Raw genomic sequence first — 21,942 nt, forward strand, 5'->3', positions numbered from 1 at the left:
CCAGAGGAGCTGGAGGGTTATGACCCAGACCCACCTTGGAAGTATGCAGTGGAGATGGAGGCAGGTAGTCCCTCCAAGTCACTGGCGCAAATGGCACAATGCATGCTCAGTTGCTTGCGTAGTGACCCCCGAATTGTCAAAATTAGTCAGCGGGATGACTTCTGGATCTCCACCTTATTGGACCCTTGCTACCGCCCCAGAATGGGGGCCTTTTTTACACCCACTGAGAGGGAGGACAAACTGACCTACTACAGAGAGATCCTATATAGTCAGTTGGCCGATGCCTATCGGCGACATGGGCCATCCACTCGCAGATCTGACTCGGGGGGGCCCCCTGCGCTCACATTCCACTGCCATGGCTGCTGGGGAGGGGAGGGGGTGGCAGGATCAGTACCAACTCAATCAGCAGCAGCCTGAGTCTACAGTCGCTGATGAGTAGCTTTCTTCACCCGTATATTGAAGCAACTCATCAGCAGCAGGTAGACGTGGAGCAGGACCTGAACCAGCAGGTGGTGGCATACCTTGACATTGCCATGCCAACAAACATTGATGATCCGTTGGACTTCTGGGCAGCCAAACTTGATTTATGGCCGCAACTAGCAGAGTTTGCCCTGGAAAAGCTGTCCTGCCCGGCCAGTAGTGTGCCATCAGAGCAGGTGTTAAGTGCGGCCGGGGCCATAGTCACCCCAAGGCGAACTTGTCTGTCCATGAAAAATGTGGAGAGACTGATGTTTGTCAAGATGAATCAGGGATGGATCAGCCAGGATTTCCAGACACCAATGCCAGATGCCTCAGAGTAGATTGACCATTCTGCTACACCAACACTTCCCAATTATGGTTATGAAACCCTCTTTGGTACTGCGAATGCCTGCTCCTGACTCATCCTGTGTCTTTCAGGAACTACTTGCCTCACTGACGCTTCTGGCCTTGGGCCTTTAATTTTTGGATGTTTAGCAGTAGCTAAATGCAAGCTTAATGCAAATTCCAACATTATAACAACGAAGAGAGAGCACACAAACCGGCACTGCCCCACTCACTACCCTCCCCTGGCAATGAAAGATACCGGGACACTACCACACGGGTACAGGTAAAATACTGACAAGGAGGTAGATCGCTGGAGGTGCAACACCTATAAAAGACTATGCAATATATACAAAGAGTAGAACGGGTGCACTCACACAGCTTCGATCACGCCAACACCGATCCAGGTTCCAGTAGAATGCTGAACTGGTTAGTACATCGGATCCTAGGAAGGGCGGTATGCGGGGGGAGTCTCAGACGTAGGCCACGGACCGTATCACGCCCTCCGGCGCTTCGTGAGGCCTGGCAAAGCGCCGGAGGGCGTCATACGGTCCGTGGCCTACGTCTGAGACTCCCCCCGCATACCGCCCTTCCTAGGATCCGATGTACTAACCAGTTCAGCATTCTACTGGAACCTGGATCGGTGTTGGCGTGATCGAAGCTGTGTGAGTGCACCCGTTCTACTCTTTGTATATATCAAATTTCAACATTGATATTTAAATGTAAGGGGTTATGAAACCCTCTTGGGTACTGCCAATGCCTGCTCCTGACTCATCCGGTGTCTTTCAGGAACTACTTGCCTTCATGATGCTTCTGGGCTTGGGCCTTTAATTGTAGAATTTTTTTACATAGATACATACATGCTTAATTTAAATTTCAACATTTTATGGTCCAATGTATGGGGTTATTAACCTCTTAAGGACCAGGCCATTTTACACCTTAGGAGCAGAGCGTTTTTTGAACATCTGATCACTGTCACTTTAAACATTAATAACTCTGGAATGCTTTTAGTTATCATTCTGATTCCAAGATAGTTTTTTCGTGACATATTTTACTTTAACATGGTGGTAAATTTTTGTGGTAACTTGCATCCTTTCTTTGTGAAAAATCCCCAAATTTTATAAAAAAAATTGAAAATATTGAATTTTTCTAACTTTGAAGCTCTCTGCTTGTAAGGAAAATGGATATTACAAATAATTATTTTTTATTCACATATACAATATGTCTACTTTATGTTTGCATCATAAAATCGACAAGTTTTTCCTTTTGGAAGACACCAGAGGGCTTCAAAGTTCAGCAGCAATTTTCCAATTTTTCACAAAATTTTCAAACTCACTATTTTTCAGGGACCAGTTCAGGTTTGAAGTGGATTTGAAGGGTCTTCATATTATAAATACCCCACAAATGACCCCATTATAAAAACTGCACCCCCCAAAGTATTCAAAATGACACTCAGTCAGTGTTTAACCCTTTAGGTGTTTCACAGGAATAGCAGCAAAGTGAAGGAGAAAATTCACAATCTTCATTTTTTACACTTGCATGTTCTTGTAGACCCAATTTTTGAATTTTTACAAGGGGTAAAAGGAGAAAATATATTCTTGTATTTGTAGCCCAATTTCTCTCGGGTAAGCACATACCTCATATGTCAATGTAAAGTGTTCGGCGGGCGCAGTAGAGGGCTCAGAAGCGAAGGAGCGACAAGGGGATTTTGGAGAGTACGTTTTTCTGAAATGGTTTTTGGGGGGCATGTTGTATTTAGGAAGCCCCTATGGTGCCAGAACAGCAAAAAAACAAACAAAAAAAACACACATGGCATACCATTTTGGAAACTAGACCCCTTGGGGAACGTAACAAGGAATTAAGTGAGCCTTAATACCCCACCTCACTAAAATGTGTGTTTCCCCCCAAATTTCACATTTTTGCAAGGGTTAATAGCAGAAAACACCCCCCAAAATTTGTAACCCCATCTCTTCTGAGTATGGAGGTACCCCATAAGTTGACCTGAAGTGCACTACAGACGAACTACAATGCTCAGAAGAGAAGGAGTCATATTTGGCTTTTTGAGAGCAAATTTTGGTCGGGGGGCATGCCGCATTTAGGAAGCCCCTATGGTGCCAGAACAGCAAAAATAACCCACATGGCATACCATTTTGGAAACTAGACCCCTTGAGGAACGGAACAAGGAATAAAGTGAGCCTTTATACCCCATAGGGGTTTCACGAATTTTGCATATGTAAAAAAAAAAAAAAAATTTCACTAAAATGTGTGTTTCCCCCCAAATTTCACATTTTTGCAAGGGTTAATAGCGGAAAAACAAAACAAAATTTGTAACCCCTTCTTTGCAAACACTGCCGTACAATATGTTTTAAATTTTTATTGGGGGGGGAGGGGGACAGTGTAAGGGGGTGTATATGTAGTGTTTTACCCTTTATTATGTGGTAGTGTAGTGTTTTTAGGGTACATTCACACTAGCGGAGGTTTACAGTGAGTTCCCTGCTAGGAGTTTGCGCTGCGGCGAAAAATTTGCCGCAGCTCATACTTGAAGCAGAAAACTTACTGTAAGCCTGCCCATGTGAACGTACCCTGTATGTTCACATGGGGGGGGGGGGGGGCAAACCTCCAGCTGTTTCAAAACTACAACTCCCAGCATGTACTGACAGACCATGCAGGCTACTTTTGCAACAGCTGGAGGCACACTGGTTGGAAAACCTTCAGTTAACTCAATATTTTCCAACCAGTGTGCCTCCAGCTGTTGCAAAACTACAACTCCCAGCATGTACTGATCACCGAAGGGCATGCTGGGAGATGTAGTTATGCAACAGCTGGAGGGATCGCAACTACAACTCCCAGCATGCTGGGATTTGCAGTTTTGCAACATCTGGAGAGTTACAGTATGGAGACCACTGCAAACTGTGGCCCTCCAGATGCTGCAAAACTACAAATCCCAGCTTGCCCAGAAAGCAAACAGTTGTGTGGGCATGCTAGGAGTTGTAGTTTTGCAAGATCTGGAGGGCTATAGTTCAGAGACTACCATATAGTGGTCTCAAACTGTAGCCCTCCAACTGTTGCAAAACTACAACTCCCAGCATGCCCAAACAGCTGCCTGGGCATGCTGGAAGTTGTAGTTTTGCAACATCTGGAGTGCTACAGTATAGAGACCACTATATAAAGGTCTCGGACTGTAGCCCTCCAGATGTTGCTAGGCAACTTACCGGCTTCCATCGGATCCAGGGAGCCTGCTGCACGACATCGTCGCCCGCCGATCTCCGACGCCGATCGTCGCCCGCCGATCTCCGACGCCGATCGTCGCCCGCAGCTCCGCAGATCGGTAAGTGGACTCCGGCACCGGTCCTGTGTCGTTTCCCCGTTCTGCCCCGCCTATTGTTGGTGGGCAGAACGGGGAAAACGAAAGTTAACCCCCCTGCCCCTGATCTGCTATTCCGGGTCCCCATAGACCCGTAATGACCCAGAATCGCGCAAATCGCAAGTGTGAATTCACTTGCAATTTGCGCTGATCGCCGACATGGGGGGGGGTCTGATGACCCCCCTGGGCATTTGCCCGGGGTGCCTGCTGATAGATATCAGCAGTCACCACGGTCCGGTCCCCGCCCGGCGAGCGGCGGGGACCGAAATTCCCACGGACGTATGAGTATGTGCCTGGTCCTTAAGACCCAGGTTGCAGGGACGTACTCATATGTGCCTGGTCCTTAAGAGGTTAAACCCTCTTGGGTACAGTTTTTTTCAAGTTTTCTGATAATTTTCTCAGTAATAAACTTGAATTTTGCTGAATAATAACCTTTACACCATTGAACACTTGTTGTGTGTGATTTTTTAATAAAAATTTTCATGAATAATACGGTGATGGATGAACTCTGCTTCTTTATTTCAGAAAATATTACTTTAGAGAAGAATGTCTTTTTGTGGTCCACCATCCTGCATTATAGAGTCTTCTGGACTCTCTGATATGCGCTTGTTCTTAAAAAAAGGTTAAAAAAAAATGGCCAATCAGGGCAATGGAGACGTTGCACCTACATCTCACGGCCACATGAGCCCTGTGGGGACTTGTTGGATTTGGTCCTTTGTACCCACACACTGGGGTCCGGGACACTCAAACTTTGATTTCAATTTCAAAGTAAAAAATCAGACATTTCAATGGTCTCCTCATGCATCAGCAAACTCCAGGCTGTGTCATTCAGGCAATATATGGTTTACTGATGCCGCTGCTGGGCCTGGGTCTGGGAATTTCAAATTTTCTCATAGTTAGAACCCGCTATCCAAAAGTCTTCTTCATAAATTTCTACAATTGTTGTTTTTTGGGGGGGATTGTGAAGCCCTGGTGTGAACTCGTGCATCAGCCAACTCCAGGCTGTGTCATTCAGGCAATATATGGTTTTCAGATGCCTCTGTGGGGCCTGGGTCTTGGAATTTCAAATTTTCTCATAGGTGGCACCCACTATCAAAAAGTCTTCTTCATAAATTTCTACAATTGTTGTTTTTTTGGGGGGGATTGTGAAGCCCTGGTGTGTACTCATTCATTAGCCAACTCCAGGCTGTGTCATTCAGCCAATATATGGTTTGCTGATGCCGCTGCTGGGGGCTTGTGAGATTTGGTCCTTTGTACTCACATGCTGGGGTCTGGGACACTCAAAGTTTGATTTAAGTTTCAAATAAAAAATCTGACATTTCAATAGTCTCCTCATGCATCAGCCAACTCCAAGCTATGTCATTCAGGCAATATATGGTTTGCTGATGCCGCTGCTGGGCCTGTGTCTGGGAAATTCAAATTTTTTCATAGCTAGCACCGGCTATCCAAAATCTTAGGTTTAGATTTCTAAATTCATCTTTTAATCTTAGGGATTGTGAAGGCCTAGTGCCTGCTCATGCTGCTGGCAACTCCGGGCTGTGCCATTCATCCACTATATGGTCTCCTCATGCGGCCAACACCTCCACGCTGTGCCATTCAGCCACTATATGGTCTTATCATGCTGCCAACACCTCCACACTGTGTCATTCGGTCACTATATTGTCTCCTGACACTGATGCCACCACCAGGCTCTGTCATTGTGCTGCTGTGTGGCAGTGATTCTAAAAGCGATGCCAGTAATCTGCATGTTGTTCTGAATAACAGTATTATTTCACTACCCCAGCACACTCCATATGCGTTTTAGAACACAGCAAAGTGTTCTATACCTCTATTGAGGCTGTATGTAGGCTAGAAATAGTCTTTTTTTTTTTTTATATAGATTTGCCATGAAAAAATTTGGATCGAAACAAACTTTTTCGGAAAATTCGGCGAATCGGCTGAATCAAATTTTTCAAAAGTTCTGTCATCTCTAATAACTACCATCAAAAATTACCTTAAAGGAGAACTACGGGATTGAAACATTTATCCCCTATCCTAAGGATAGGGGATAAGTTTCAGATCACGGGGGGTCTGACCGCTGGGCCCCCCCGCGATCTCCCGTACGGGACCCCGGCTCTCTGGTTAGAGAGGGCGTGTTGACCACCGCACGAAGCAGCGGCCAACACGCCCCCTCCATACACTGCTATGGGAGAGCCGGAAATTGCCGAAGGCAGCGCTTCGGCTCTCCCATAGCAGTAAATGGAGGGCGCGTGTCAGCCGCCGCCTCTTGCGGTGGTCGACACGCGCTCTCTATGCAGAGAGCCGCGGCCCCATACGGGAGATCGTGGGGGGCCCCAGTGGTCGGACCCCCCGCGATCTGAAACTTATCCCCTATCCTTTAGGATAGGGGATACAATTTTCAATCCCGTAGTTCTCCTTTAATCATATCCAGCAGTTTACTAGATTTGTGATTTCAGAAAACTTCCATGAAACCATCGAGGAGGACACCAAAGAATCTTCCCGGGCCTTCCTTGCAGAACTGAAGAAAATAAATGAAGAGATAAACCAGAACTTCACCAAAAAGCCACAAAAAGGGGGCGGTGGGAATATAGTCCCAAATATTTTGTAGTTACTGCCTTATTAACCCCTTAAGGACACATGACGTTCTCATACGTCACCATTTCCGAGTCCTTAAGGACACATGACGTATGAGAACGTCATGTGTTTTACCGGCCCCCCGCAACCATCTGGAGCGGAGCCGGTGCCCGATGCCTGCTGAAATCGTTCAGCAGGCATCGGGGCATATCGCCCAGGAAGGTCATTATGACCCCCCATGTCGGCGATGGCCGCAGATCGCTGGACAATTCAGTCCAGCGATCTGCGGCGGATTCCGGGTCAATCGGGTCTCCAGTGACCCGGTGACCCGGAATTATTGGCTGAACAGCCAGAGCCAGCAGGGGTGAGGTGGCACTGGTGCCACCTCACGAACGCCCTGATTCGTCGGCCGGATTACCGGCCGACCAATCGGGGCGCCTGCTGCGGGTGTCACTCCCGCAACCCGCTCCGCCCCTCTTCCGGAGGACGTGAGCGGGTGTTGGGATCGGGGCCCCAGGAGCAGCGGCGGCGGCGGAGACGACGAGGGACTGACCTGGTGCAGCGAGGATCGTTGGAGGTGAGTGACAGCAAAAAGGGCATGCTGGGAGCTGTAGTTATGCAACAGCAGGAGGCAGACCACCACAACTCCCAGCATGCCCTTATGGGCATGCTGGGACTTGTAGTTTTGCTACAGCTGGAGGCACATTCTTTCTATGGAAAAGTGTACCTTCAGCTGTTGTGTAACTACAACTCCCAGCTTGCACAATCAGCTAAAGTGCATGCTGGGAGTTGTAGTGGTGCATCTGGTGGTTGCATAACTACAACTCCCAGCATGCCCGTTGGCTGTCGGTGACTGCTGAGAGTTAAGTAGAGTTAAGAGAGTTAAGTAGCAAACCAGTGTGTCTCCAGCTGTTGCATAACTACAATCCCCAGCATCCCCAGCCAAAGTAGTATGCCTCCAGCTGTTGCATAACTACAACACCCAGCATGCCCTTCCGCTGTCCGTACATGCTGGGGGTTGTAGCTTTTGCAACAGCTGAAGGCACACTGGTTGCAAAACAGAGTTTGTCACCAAACTCGATGTTTCACAACCAGTGTGCCTCCAGCTGTTGCAAAACTACAACTCCCAGCATGCACTGATAGACCGTACATGCTGGGAGTTGTAGTTTTGCAACAGCTGGATGTTCCCCCCCCCCCCCAATGTGAACGTACAGGGTACACTCACATGGGCGGAGGATTACAGTAAGTATCCGGCTGCAAGTTTGAGGGGCGGCAAAATTTCTGCCGCAGCTCAAACTGCCAGTGAGAAACTACTGTGAACCCCCCGCCCGTGTGACTGTACCCTAAAAACACTACACTACACTAACACACAATAAAATAAAAAGTAAAAAACACTACATATACACATACCCCTACACAGCCCCCCTCCCCTCCCCAATAAAAATGAAAAACGTTTGGTACGCCACTGTTTCCAAAACGGAGCCTCCAGCGGTTGCAAAACTACAACTCCCAGCATGCACTGATAGACCGTACATGCTGGGAGTTGTAGTTTTGCAACAGCTGGATTCCCCCCCCCCCCAATGTGAACGCACAGGCTACACTCACATGGGCGGAGGATTACAGTAAGTATCCGGCTGCAAGTTTGAGCTGCGTCAAATTTTCTGCCGTAGCTCAAACTGCCAGCGAGAAACTACTGTGAACCCCCGCCCGTGCGACTGTACCCTTAAAACACTACACTAACACAAAATAAAATAAAAAGTAAAAAACACTACATATACACATACCCCTATACAACCCCCCTCCCCAATAAAAATGAAAAACGTCTGGTACGCCACTGTTTCCAAAACGGAGCCTCCAGCTGTTGCAAAACAACTACTCCCAGTATTGCCAGATAGCCGTTGACTGTCCAGGCATGCTGGGAGTTTTACAACAGCTGGAGGCACCCTGTTTGGGAATCGCTGGCGTAGAATACCCCTATGTCCACCCCTATGCAAGTCCCTAATGTAGGCCTCAAATGCGCATGGCGCTCTCACTTTGGAGCCCTGTCGTATTTCAAGGAAACAGTTTAGGGCCACATATGGGGTATCGCCGTACTCGGGAGAAATTGCCTAACAAATTTTGGGGGGTATTTTCTGCTATTACCCTTTTAAAAAATGTAAAATTTTTGGGAAAACAAGCATTTTAGGTAAAAAAAATATATATTTTTTTACATATGCAAAAGTCGTGAAACACCTGTAGGGTATTAAGGTTCAAATTACCCCTTGTTACGTTCCCCGAGGGGTCTAGTTTCCAAAATGGTATGCCATGTGTTTTTTTTTTTTTTGCTGTCCTGGCACCATAGGGGCTTCCTAAATGCGGCATGCCCCCAGAGCAAAATTCGCTTTCAAAAAGCCAAATGGGACTCCTCCTCTTCTGAGACCTGTAGTGCGCCAGCAGAGCACTTTTCACCCCCATGCGAGGTGTTTTCTGTATTGGGAGAAATTGGGCTTCAAATTTTTGGGGGGTATTTTCTGCTAATACCCTTTTTAAAAATGTAAAATTTTTGGGAAACCAAGCATTTTAGGTAAAAAAATATATATTTTTTTTACATATGCAAAAGTCGTGAATCACCTGTAGGGTATTAAGGTTCACTTTACCCCTTGTTACGTTCCCTGAGGGGTCTAGTTTCCAAAATGGTATGCCATGTGTTTTTTTTTTTTTGCTGTCCTGGCACCATAGGGGCTTCCTAAATGCGGCATGCCCCCCAAAAACCATTTGTCGCTCCTTCCCTTCTGAGCCCTCTACTGCGCCCGCCGAACAATTAACATAGACATATGAGGTATGTGCTTACTCGAGAGAAATTGGGTTTCAAATACAAGTAAAAATTTTCTCCTTTTTACCCCTTGCAAAAATTCAAAAATTGGGTCTACAAGAACATGCGAGTGTAAAAAATGAAGATTTTGAATTTTCTCCTTCACTTTGCTGCTATTCCTGTGAAACACCTAAAGGGTTAATACACTTACTGAATGTTTTTTTGAATACTTTAGGGGGTGTAGTTTTTATAATGGGGTCTTTTATGGGGTATTTCTAATATGAAGACCCTTCAAATCCACTTCAAAACTGAACTGGTCCCTGAAAAAATAGTGAGTTTGAAAATTTTGTGAAAATTTTCAAAATTGCTGCTGAACTTTGAAGCCCTATGGTGTCTTCCAAAAGTAAAAACTCATAAATTTTATGATGCAAACATAAAGTAGACATATTGTATATGTGAACCCAAAAAAAATATATTTTGAATATCCATTTTCCTTACAAGCAGAGCGCTTCAAAGTTAGAAAAATGCAAAATTTTCATTTTTTTTCATCAAATTTTGGGATTTTTCACCAAGAAAGGATGCAAGTTACCATAAAATTTTACCACTAAGTTAAAGTAGAATATGTCACGAAAAAACAATCTCTGAATCAGAATGATAACTAAAAGCATTCCAGAGTTATTAATGTTTAAAGTGACAGTGGTCAGAATTGCAAAAAACGCTTCGGTCCTCAAGGTATGAAATGGCCTGGTCCTTAAGGGGTTAATATTGCTATTGCATGGCTCTGAATAGTTTTGTTGCTTTTTTTTTTATCAATTAACAAAACTATGTTTTTTTTTCCCTTTATCAGCAACAGACATGTAAACCCTATGGATTGCCGCAGAGTAGTAGCAGCAGCAGAGCCCCATGTGGTAAACATGTTCTCTCAATCAGTCAGAGATTGTGGACTAGATGACAAAGAAAAGACCATCACATGCTACTACCTTGAAGCTTTGCTGATGCTCAATCATCTTCGCAAACCATCTGTGGTCCAAACCTGATGGTTAAAGATGTCTGGAGAGATAATATACCACCTATTTTAATGGAAGCACCAAAAAGAGGGTCTCCATTGTGAAAAGGGACTGCTATTGTGCTTACGGATGAGGAGGAGCTGGTAATTGTTTAAGAAAATCAAATATTTATTTATTTATATAATGGTGAGGTAATTCCTTAACACTATCGTTTCCTTCTTATAGCTGTTCAGCACATACTTAACCCCTTAAGGACCCAGCCAATTTTCCCTGTAGGACCCGGACATTTTTTGCACATCTGACCACTGTCACTTTAAACATTAATAACTCTGGGATGCTTTTATCTTTCATTCTGATTCCGAGATTGTTTTGTTTTTGTTGACATATTTTTTCTTTTGGAAGACATCAGAGGGCTTCAAAGTATAGCAAAATGTTCAAATGTTTCACAAAATTTTCAAAATCGAAATTTTTCAGGGACCAGTTCAGTTTGGAAGTGGATTTGAAGGGCCTTCATATTAGAAATATCCCACAAATGACCCCATTATAAAAACTGCACCCCTCAAAGTATTCAAAATGACATTCAAAAGGTTTGTTAACCCTTTAGGTGTTTCACAGCAATAGCAGCAAATTGAAGGAGAAAATTCTAAATCTTCATTTTTTACACTGGCATGTTCTTGTAGACCCAGTTATTGAATTTTTACAAGGGGTAAAAGGAGAGAAATCTTCCTAAAATGTGTAACCCAATTTCTCTCGAGTAGGAAAATACCTAATTTGTGTATGTCAAGTGTTCGGCGGGCTCAGAAGGGAAGGAGCGACAGTGGGATTTTGGAGAGTGAGTTTTTCTGAAATGGTTTTTGGGGGGCATGTCACATTTAGGAAGCCACTATGGTGCCAGAACAGCAAAAAAAAAAACACATGGCATACTATTTTGGAAACAAAACCCTCAAGGCACGTAACAAGGGGTCTAGTGAGCCTGAACACCCCACAGGTGTTTGATGACTTTTCGTTAAAGTTGGATGTGTAAGTTATTTTTTTTTAACTAAATTGCTAGTTTTCCCTCAAATTATTTTTTTACAAGGGATAATAGGGCAAATTGCCCCCCAAAATTTGTAACCCCATCTCTTCTGAGTATGGAAATACCCCATGTTAGGATGTAAAATGCTTTGCGGGCGAACTACAATGCTCAGAAGAGGAGTCACATTTGGCTTTTGAAAAGCAAATTTTGCTGAAATGGTTCTTGGGGGGCATGTCCCATTTAGGAAGCCACTATGGTGCCAGGACAGCAAAAAAAAAAAAAAAAAAAAACCCACATGGCATACTATTTTGGAAACTACACCCATCAAGGCATGTAACAAGGGGTCCAGTGAGCCTTAACACCCCACAGGTGTTTGACGACTTTTTGTTAAAGTTCGATGTGTAAATGATTTTTTTATTTTTTTTACTAAAATGCTAGTTTTCCCTCAAATTTAACATTTTTACAAGGGGTAATAGGACAAAATGCCCCCCAAAATTTGTAACCCCATCTCTTCTGAGCATGGAAATACCCCATGTGTGGACGTCAAGTGCTCTGCTGGCGCACTACAAGGAGCGCCATTGAACTTTTGGAAAAAAAAATGTTTGGAATGGAAGTCAGGGGCCATGTGCGTTTACAAAGCCCCCCGTGGTGCCAGAACAGTGGACCCCCACATGTGACCCTGTCTTGGAAACTACACCCCTCACAGAATTTAACAAGGTGTGCAGTGAGTATTTACACCCCACTGGCGTTTGACAGATCTTTGAAAATTTAAATTTTTCATTTTCACGGACCACTGTTCCAAAAATCTGTCAGACACCTGTGGGTCGTAAATGCTCACTATACCCCTTATTACATTACGTGAGGGGTGTAGTTTCCAAAATGGGGTCACATGTGGGTATTTCTTTTTTTGCATTTATGTCAGAACCACTGTAAAATCAGCCACCCCTGTGCAAATCACCAATTTAGGCCTCAAATGTACATGGTGCACTCTCACTCCTGAGCCTTGCTGTGCCCCCGCAGAGCATTTTACGCCCACATATGGGGTATTTCCATACTCAGAAAAAATTGCCTTACAAATTTTGAGGGTCTTTTTTTCCTCTTAAAATAAAAAGTATTGGGTAACACCAGCATGTTAGCAATATACCAAGTCCTCCGCTCAATCCCCCTTACCACTGCTCTAGTGCTCCGACCAGGGAGGTGGCGTTCCTCTCCATGTGCAGCAGACAAACAATAGATGAGGTCCGGCACAATAGAGGAAGGTAAAATCCAGTGCTTTATTCAATATGCAGAATAACAAGTAGTACAGGAGACAATCGCCTACGCGTTTTGGGCTGTTGAGCCCTTAGTCATGGCATCACCAGCATGTTAGTGTAAAAAAATTAAACCTTTACACTAACAAGCTGGTGTAGCCCCCAACTTTTCCTTTTCATACGGGGTAAAAGGAGAAAAAGCCCTCCAATATTTGTAGTGCAATTTCTCCCGAGTATGGAAATACCCCATATGTGGCCCTAAACTGTTTCCTTGAAATACGACAGGGCTCCGAAGTGAGAGAGCGCCATGCGCATTTGAGGACTAAATTAGGGATAACATAGAGGTGGACATAGGGGTATTCTACGCCAGTGATTCCCAAACAGGGTGCCTCCAGCTGTTGCTAAATTACCAGCATGCCTGGACAGTCAGTGGCTGTCCGGAAATGCTGGGAGTTGTTGTTTTGCAACAGCTGGAGGCTCCGTTTTGGAATCACTGCAATACAATATTTTTTTTTTTTTTTATTTTTTTTTTTTTTGGGGGGGGGGGGGGGACAGTGTAAGGGGTTTATATGTAGTGTTTTACCCTTTATTATGTGTTAGTGTAGTGTTTTTAGGGTACATTCGCACTGGCGTGTTACGGTGAGTTTCCCGCTAGGAGTTTGCGCTGCGGCGAAAAATTTGCTGCAGCTCATACTTGAAGCAGGAAACTTACTGTAAACCTGCCCGTGTGAATGTACCCTGTACGTTCACAAAGGGAGACAAACCTCCAGCTGTTTCAAAACCATAACTCCCAGCATGTACTGACAGACCGTGCATTCTGGAAGTTGTACTTTTGCAACAGCTGGAGGCACACTGGTTGGAAAACTTTCAGTTAGGTTCTGTTACCTAACTCAGTATTTTCCAGCCAGTGTGCCTCCAGCTGTTGCAAAACTACAACTCCCAGCATGTACTGATCGCCGAAGGGCATGCTGGGAGATGTAGTTATGCAATAGCTGGAGGTAAGCAACTACAACTCCCAGCATGCCGAGACAGCTGTTTGGGCATGCTGATATTTGCAGTTTTGCTACATCTGGAGGGCTACAGTTTTAGAGAACACTGCAAAGGGATCTCCAAACTGTGGTCCTCCAGCTGTTGCAAAACTACAACTCCCAGCATGTACTGATCGCCGAAGGGCATGCTGGGAGATGTAGTTATGCAATAGCTGGAGGTAAGCAACTACAACTCCCAGCATGCCGAGACAGCTGTTTGGGCATGCTGGGATTTGCAGTTTTGCTACATCTGGAGGGCTACAGTTTTAGAGAACACTGCAAAGGGATCTCCAAACTGTGGTCCTCCAGCTGTTGCAAAACTACAAATCCCAGCATACCCAGACAGCAAACAGCTTCAGGGGGATCGTAGGTGTCTTAGACAACCGCGATTGCCCTTATATTCCGGGTCACCATAGACCCGTAATGACCCGTAATCGCGCAAATCGCTAGTGTGAATTCACTTGCGATTTGCCGCGATCGCCAACATGGGGGGGTCTGATGACCACCCTGGGCGTTTGCACGGGATGCCTGCTGAATGATTTCAGCAGGCATCCCGGTCCGATCCCTGCACGGTACGTAGCGGGGGCCGAAATTCTCCATGACGTAACTGTACGTCATGGGTCCTTAAGTACCAGGGTGTCATGACATACGTGTACGTCAAGGGTCCTGAACAGGTTAAAGACATCCGACCAACCCAACTGGCAAAGGGATCAAAGACAGTGGAACATTTCTTTGTGTAGTGCAAAGGAAAACCAGTCACAAATCTGTGCAATGACTTAAAGAGACTACATGAGAAGAAAGTGATTAGTAGGACTGAAAATAATTAGATATTATATTTACTGTCTTGCACCACTAAAGTTTCCTGTACCACTATTAACAATGCCTTTATTTATGGCTCTTAGGTTTAACCCCTCAACGACCACGGACGTAAATATACGTCCTGGATTGGCGGGACTTCGCGCACCAGGACGTACATTTATGTCCTGTGAATGACCGCGAGCATCGGAACTGTGCTCGTGCAATACACGGCAGGTTCCGGCTGCTAGCAGCAGCCAGGGACCCTTTGACATCCGCGATCGCGCCAATGTCCACCATTAACCCCTCAGATGCCGTGATCAAAACAGATCACCGCATCTGTGGCAATGCGGTACTTTGAATGGTTGATCGGATCGCCCGCAGCGCTGCCACGGCAATCCGATCATCCAGCATGGCGGCTGGAGGTCCCCTCACCTGGCTTCAGCCGTCTCCCGGGGTCTTCTGCTCTGGTCTGAGATCGAGCAGACCAGAGCAGAAGATCAACGATAATACTGATTAGTGCTATGTCCTATGCATAGCACTTAACAGTATTAGCAATCAAATGATTGCTACAGATAGTCCCCTATGGGGACATAAAAAGTGTAAAAAAAGAAGTTGAAAACTGTAAAAATAAAAAGTAAAAAAAAAGTGAAAAATCCGCTACCCCAATAAAAAATTTAATTGTAAGTTTTTCCCTTTTTACCCCCAAAAAGCATCATTTTTATAAAAATAAACATATTCAGTATCGCTGCGTGCGTAAATGTCCGAACTATCAAAATATAATGTTAATGATCCCGTTCGCGAATGGCATAAATGTAAAAAATTTAAAAAAAAGTTAAAAAATGCTGCTTTTTTGTCACATTTTACTCAAAAAAATAAAAATAAAAAAATGATCTAAAAGTTTCATACATGCAAATCTGGTATCGATAAAAAGTACAGATGATGTCGCCAAAAATGAGCCCTCATACTGCCCTATATACAGAAAAATGAAAAAGTTATAGGTGGTCAAAATAGGGCAATTTTAGATTACTGATTTTGTACAAAAAGTTTTAGATTTTTTTTAAGTGGTACAAAAATATAAAAGTATCTACCATGGGTATCATTTTAATTGTATTGACCCACAGAATAAAGAACACATGTCATTTTTACTGTAAAGTGTACAGTGTGAAAACAAAACCCTCCAAAATGTGCAAAATTGTGCTATTGGTCACGCATAAAACAAGCCCTTATATGGGTCTGTAGATGGAAAAATAAGAGTTATGGATTTTAGAAGGCGAGGAGGAAAAAACTAAAACGTAAAAATAAAATTGGCCTGGTCCTTAAAGGGGTACTCCGCCCATAGACATCTTATCCCCTATCCAAAGGATAGGGGATAAGATGTCAGATCGCCGTGGTCCCGCTGCTGGGGAGCCCTGGGATCCCCGCTGCGGCACCCCGCTCTCATTACAGCACAGAGCGAGTTCGCTCTGTGCGTAATGACGGGCAATACGGGGGACGGAGCAGCATGATGTCATGGCTCCGCCCCTCGTGACATCACAGCCCGTCCCCTTAATGCAAGTCTATGGGAGGGGGCGTGACGACCCCCACGCCCCCTCCCATAGACTTGTATTGAAAGGGGCGGGCCGTGACGTCACGAGGGGCGGAGCCGTGACGTAACGATGCTCCGGCCCCTGTACTGCCCGTCATTACGTGCAGAGCGAACTTGCTCTGTGCTGTAATGAGAGCGTGGTGCCGCAGGGCTCCCCAGCAGCGGGACCGCGGCGATCTGACATCTTATCCCCTATCCTTTGGATAGGGGATAAGATGTCTAGGAGCGGAGTACCCCTTTAAGGTTAAAATGAGCTTGGTCCTTAAGGGGTTAAGACATCTGCAGTAACTGGAAATGAGGCAATAGAGCCCATTTTGATCAGTGGGCTGATGACAATCTATGCCAGGAAGATAGTCATTGTTAATAAATATATCCACCTGGATATCAGCCAACTCTGATTAAGTAAAAATGCAGTTATTCAGGGTGTGCATATTCTCACCACATTTAGGGGTGCAAATGAAACTGAATCATAAAAAGAGGAGGAGGAGAGAAGGAGAAGAAGAATCAGAAGAAGATCAAGTAGAAGGTGAAGAGGAAGGAGAAGGAGGAGCGGAAAGCACTGCAAGCATTGAAGACCTTATAGACCTTGAAGAGGAGAGCTTCAAAAGATTACCTCAAATATATCCTTTAGGCCTCAACCAGTCCCCTCCATCCTTTAAATGTATGTTGGCAGGCCAGCCAACTCAATGCACAATACTGCCTGGATAAATGGAGACTAACCCAATATAGAGATTGTATCAAGGATGCTGTTGGTAAGCTTCTTATTAATAGCTCCTCTGTATCACTTCAATTAAAATGCAGTTGAAACAATGTTATTTATTTGGTATACTTACTGACCTCTTCTTTCTTTTTTTTTTTTTTTTCTTTTCTTGTGTAGAACATTTCAGGAATCTTCCAAGCAAAGAGCAAGTGAAGGTTTATATGGAACATCAGGCCTGGGACACCAATGTGCCAAGAACATTTGACATTATGCAGGCCTGGAGACCTCAAGAATTGAGAAGAAAAGAGGACACTATGGAACATATTGAAGCTTTAATAGACTCCCAGGAGTGACCAGGACTTGTGGCTGTGGTGGATAAAAAAAAAAAAGGTGGTTACTCCCTTAAAACCAGTCAGGTCTTTCAGAAAGGAGAGATTGTCTGTGACTATCACAGAGTCCTAATGGATGGCAAGGAGGCCGAGGAGCTACAAAAAACATTGACGAACGAGAAATGTTATAGCTTCTTCTTCCAGGACAAAGGGAAGAAGATGTGCATAAATGCGACAAATATACCTTGCCTGTGCCACAAAGACATGTTTTCGACTTTTGGGAGGCTAATTAATCATTCATGCAAAAGAGCAAATCTAAAACCTGTGGTCAAACATATTAAGGACGGAAAACAGCCAGTTATTCTCTTTGAGGCAAAGAGAAACCTGTTATTTGACTATGGTGTCCTTAGATCTTTTCCTTCACCGAATGAGTTTTTAAGTTGGCTTGAAACTAGACCTCATGCTGCTTTGTTTATTGTATGTTGGTATTTATTGTTATAATAAATAATGATATAATTTGTCAAAGTGTAATATTAAGATAGTTGAGGAGATTTATCCATCAGCCTTAAACCCTACTTGAACTTTTTTTCTCACAGCTCAACTGTCATATTTTAACAAAGCTCTGGTAATGTGAAAGTTGAGCTGTGATTGGTTGCTGTAAGAAAAAACAGACAAGTAGGGTTTCAGGCTGATTGATCAATCAGTATATTCTTGTTATAATGTTTTTTCACCATTCTGTTAATTATTGTTAAATTATTGATCTGTTGTTGGCTTCGATTCGCTCATCTTTAATTAGGATGTTTTTTTTTTTTTTTTTTTTTACCTTTGCATTAATTAAGCTATTTTACTTATTCCAAAATATAAAGACTCTATGTGAATTTATTTGCAAAAACAGGTATGCTGTTTTCTTACCTTACCATCCACACTCTTGGCTTTCATGGTAATGAGAGTTGGGTAACTGTCAGGATCCGGGTACTGTGAGGATAGTGGTGGTGGATCCTCTGTGTCAGTGGGGTGATGATGTGGGCTGTACCAGGGGAACGGAGTCTAAGGGGTTACTGGTATTCACCAGAGCCCGCCGCAAAGCGGGATGGACTTGCTGCGGCAGGTAACCCCCAGGTCATTCCACCCGATAACGACTCAACCCCGACTGACTGCTGAGATAGGTGCGGTACAAGGGATTAGGCAAGAGCAAGGTCGGACGTAGCAGAAGGTCAGGGCAGGCAGCAAGGATCGTAGTCAGGGGCAACGGCAGGAGGTCTGGAACACTGGCTTGGGACATACAAGGAATGCTTTCACTGGCACAATGGCAACAAGATCCGGCGATGCTGGGAAGGGGAAGTGAGGTATTATAGGCATGGACACAGTTGAATTAATTAATTTGGGCCAGGCGCACTGGCCCTTTTAAATCGCAGAGAGCCGGCGCGCGCGCGCCCTAGGGAGCGGGGCCGCGCGCGCCGGGACAGAACAGACGAGGAACGGGTCCGGTAACCAGGCTGGGATGCGAACCGCGAGCGGGTGCGTCCTGCATCGCGGATCGCATCCCTGCTAGGGACACTATCGCAGCGCTCCCGGTCAGTGGGTCTGACCGGGGCGCTGCGAGCAGGTAAACACTGCGAGCACTCCGGGGAGGAGCGCTCGGCGTAACAGTAACCATTCCCATTCCCAGTCACGGGCATTGCTACCCTAGTCACGGTAGAAATGATAGATGCTATTTTACAGGTAACCGAGAGTTGGGTAACCGTGACCACACACGGTCACGACTACCCAATTCACAGTATAAAAAAAGGTCAGGCTGTGAGCAGTGCCATTCAGGGGATTATACATGAGAGGGAATGGGACACTCAATAAGGCTTCCAAAGACCTCTTTTATTTTACAGGTAAACGAGAGTTGGGTAACAGTGATCACTCATGGTCACCACTACCCAATTTTCGGTATAAAAAAAAAAAGGCAGGCTGTGAGCAGTGCAATTCTGTGGATTATACATGAGAGTGAATGGTGCTATGAATCAATAAGGCTTCCACAGACCTCTACGCCTGTAATTTCACAGGTAACCGTGACCACTCACGGTCACGACTAACCAATTCTCGGTATATAAAAAGCCAGGCTGTGAGCAGTGCAATTCAGGGGATTATACATGAGTGAATGGGACACTCAATAAGGCTTCCAAAGACCTCTGTTATTTTACAGGTAACCGAGAGTTGGGTAACTGTGACCACTCACGATCACGACTACCTACTTCTCGGTATTAAAAAAAAAAAAGTCAGTCTGTGGGCAGTGCCTTTCAGGGGATTATAGATGAGAGTGAATTGTGCTAGGAATCCCTAAGGCTTCCTTAGACCTCTGTGCCTGCTATATTACAGGTAACTGATCATAGCTGAACACACAGAGTCAAGTTGGCAAAGTAAAGTCTGTAGCCATAGGGCTGACAATGGTTTGCTACCTGACCATTGCTGATAGAGTCAAGCTTTTGCCGCCCCAGGGCTGCAAGATTGGCTGACCATAGCTGAACATGGAAACCCCCCCCCCCCCCCCGCAATATTAAAAATTGTGAGGACTGAGCCCTAGGTAACACTGATAATCATTGTAGTTTTGTAGGGGTTCTTTAGTCAGGGATTTCCCTGAGGGGATTTCTTTCCCCAAGTAGGTTTGTTGAGTATAAATATGGTGGCCCAGAGACCCCTAGGGGATTTTTTTGTGTTACTTGTTTAGTGTTGAACACGAATATTCGTAATGCAAATTTTTATCGCAATTCGCGATTTCACGAATATTTTAGCATATAGTGCTATATATTCATAATAACGAATACTCATGTTTTTATTGTTTTTTTTTTTCACATGCAAATTTGTATGCAAATTTCCCATGCAAATTTTCACATGGGGGAAAAAAAAGTTAATGAACATAGCGAATATGCAAATTTCGCGAATATAGGACGAATAATCATCAATATATTTGCCAAATATCGCGAATTCGAATATGGCCCCTGCCGCTCATCACTAATATTGATGTGTTGCTGTGATTGGTTATTATTGTTGTTGCTTTTATTTAAATAATTGATAATTATGACATAGAGAAAGGGACGTGGACCACCAAAGATGCCAGAGGCCCTGTAAAGGGGTTTGCCCAGGGTGCGTTGGCCGGCACAAAAGTAGATGTCAGGGAGGATTTTAAAGGCAAAATCTGGCAGGGGCCCAGAAGGTGGCTTGAGGGGAGGTGGTGAGACAGATAACAATGGAATTGCTTCTCTGCCTTTTGGCTAAGATCAAGTGTAGTATCTGTTCTTGGTGTGGGGATGGGTGCTGCATGGAGGGGGCAAGTTTTCTGGGGCTGGTTCTGAGGAATCAGCTCAAAGGCTGCCCCGATGTGACATGTTTCCTCTGGGTCTCGCCATGAGGCTTATAGGGTCTAGAGCCAAGGTATTTTTGTGCCTTGGGGAGTGGTGACCCTGAGGTGCCGAAACTAACTGTGAGGATCTACTCTCTGAGTGGAAGCACGGGCACCATAATCTCTTCACTTTGTGGCACTCACCTCTTCATTCCTGGCTAGGATCAGAGAAATTTTTATAGATCCGGCTTTATGTCCAGGCAGTATATCTGCACACATTCACTTATCTATTTCTTTTTGTCTCACTGTGTCACTTTTTGCGTGTTGTGTGTCCACTGGATTTGTCAGGATGCGGTAGCCCTTCTGGGTGTCCCTCCTGGCTGTCTAGGGAGGTGTGTGGCCATCAGGTTCTGCAACTCCCTGCAAACACCACGTGTACTCCCGCTTTGGCAGGGTACCAATCGTTATCGGCTCTGCGGGCAGATACTTTGGCTAATGCCAAGGGGGATGCTGGTAGCTAGAGATGAGCGAATCGAACTTGATGAACCTGAATTCGTGAAAAATTTGATTTGCAGCGAATATGAATATCGCCGCGATTCTATCGCACGAATCGCTTCATTAAACTCCATTTTACAGCGTTCCAGGTTATTTTAGAGCTAAGATGGTGGATCCACATGTGAGTACATGAGGCAGGGGATTATGGAAGGGCGGGAAACAGCGGCGGGAATGAAGGTAGGCGGGCTGACCCTGAATCACATGTGAGATGCAGCCTATCAGTGTTCACTGACCCCTGTGATGTCACAGCCCCTATATAATCGGCGGCCATCTTGCCTCTCCATTTCATCTATGCACTCAGATGGAGAGGATGGGACTGTGTGTGTGAATAGCTCATACCACAGCGTTACACTGCAACTGATAGTCACATCAGCATTAGGGAAAGACAGGAGTGCAGAGTGCTGTGCTGTTACTCTGAGAAGGATCATTAATAGCTAAACCTCCTATTCACGTTATTGAGCATTGCAGCAGAGAGGGGCAGATAGCTGTCAGCTGCCTCATACAGATCAACAAGCTGCCTGAACTTTCTGAAGCATCTCATCTCCTCATTTTTCAGCTCTATTGAGGGTTTTTTTTCTCCACAAATCTTCTGCTGCTCAGAATTGTGTGACGGAGTGCAATTTAGGGTTTAATCCCTGGATTTTTTTTTTTTGGTGGTGCTGCACTGTTGGGTCCTGCTGCTGTTCAGAAATAAGTCATATTAGTATGGACATTAGTGCCTTTTTACCAATTTTCACCTGTTACTCTGTCTCTGTGCTAAATTCAGTGTTATACCACACGTTATACACCTGCCGGTGTATTAAAGACATTTTTTTTTTCT

At 44.9% G+C, this 21,942-nt stretch overlaps 1 long non-coding RNA gene and 1 pseudogene across 1 annotated transcript in view; both read left to right on the forward strand.

The window, feature by feature from the left end:
- Positions 1 to 18,057, forward strand: part of LOC130301102 (uncharacterized) — a 28,470-nt gene extending 10,413 nt beyond the window's left edge. The window contains exons 8-10 of the long non-coding RNA XR_008851804.1: positions 10,378 to 10,680; positions 16,662 to 16,965; positions 17,091 to 18,057. This is a non-coding gene — a long non-coding RNA (uncharacterized LOC130301102). The remainder of the gene's footprint in view (positions 1 to 10,377; positions 10,681 to 16,661; positions 16,966 to 17,090) is intronic.
- A 2,422-nt stretch (positions 18,058 to 20,479) lies between these two features.
- LOC130301108 (U2 spliceosomal RNA) lies at positions 20,480 to 20,564 on the forward strand (annotated as a pseudogene).
- The last annotated feature ends 1,378 nt before the right edge of the window (positions 20,565 to 21,942 follow it).

The sequence above is a fragment of the Hyla sarda genome, unplaced genomic scaffold, assembly GCF_029499605.1.
Source record: "Hyla sarda isolate aHylSar1 unplaced genomic scaffold, aHylSar1.hap1 scaffold_111, whole genome shotgun sequence".
NCBI lineage: Eukaryota > Metazoa > Chordata > Amphibia > Anura > Hylidae > Hyla > Hyla sarda.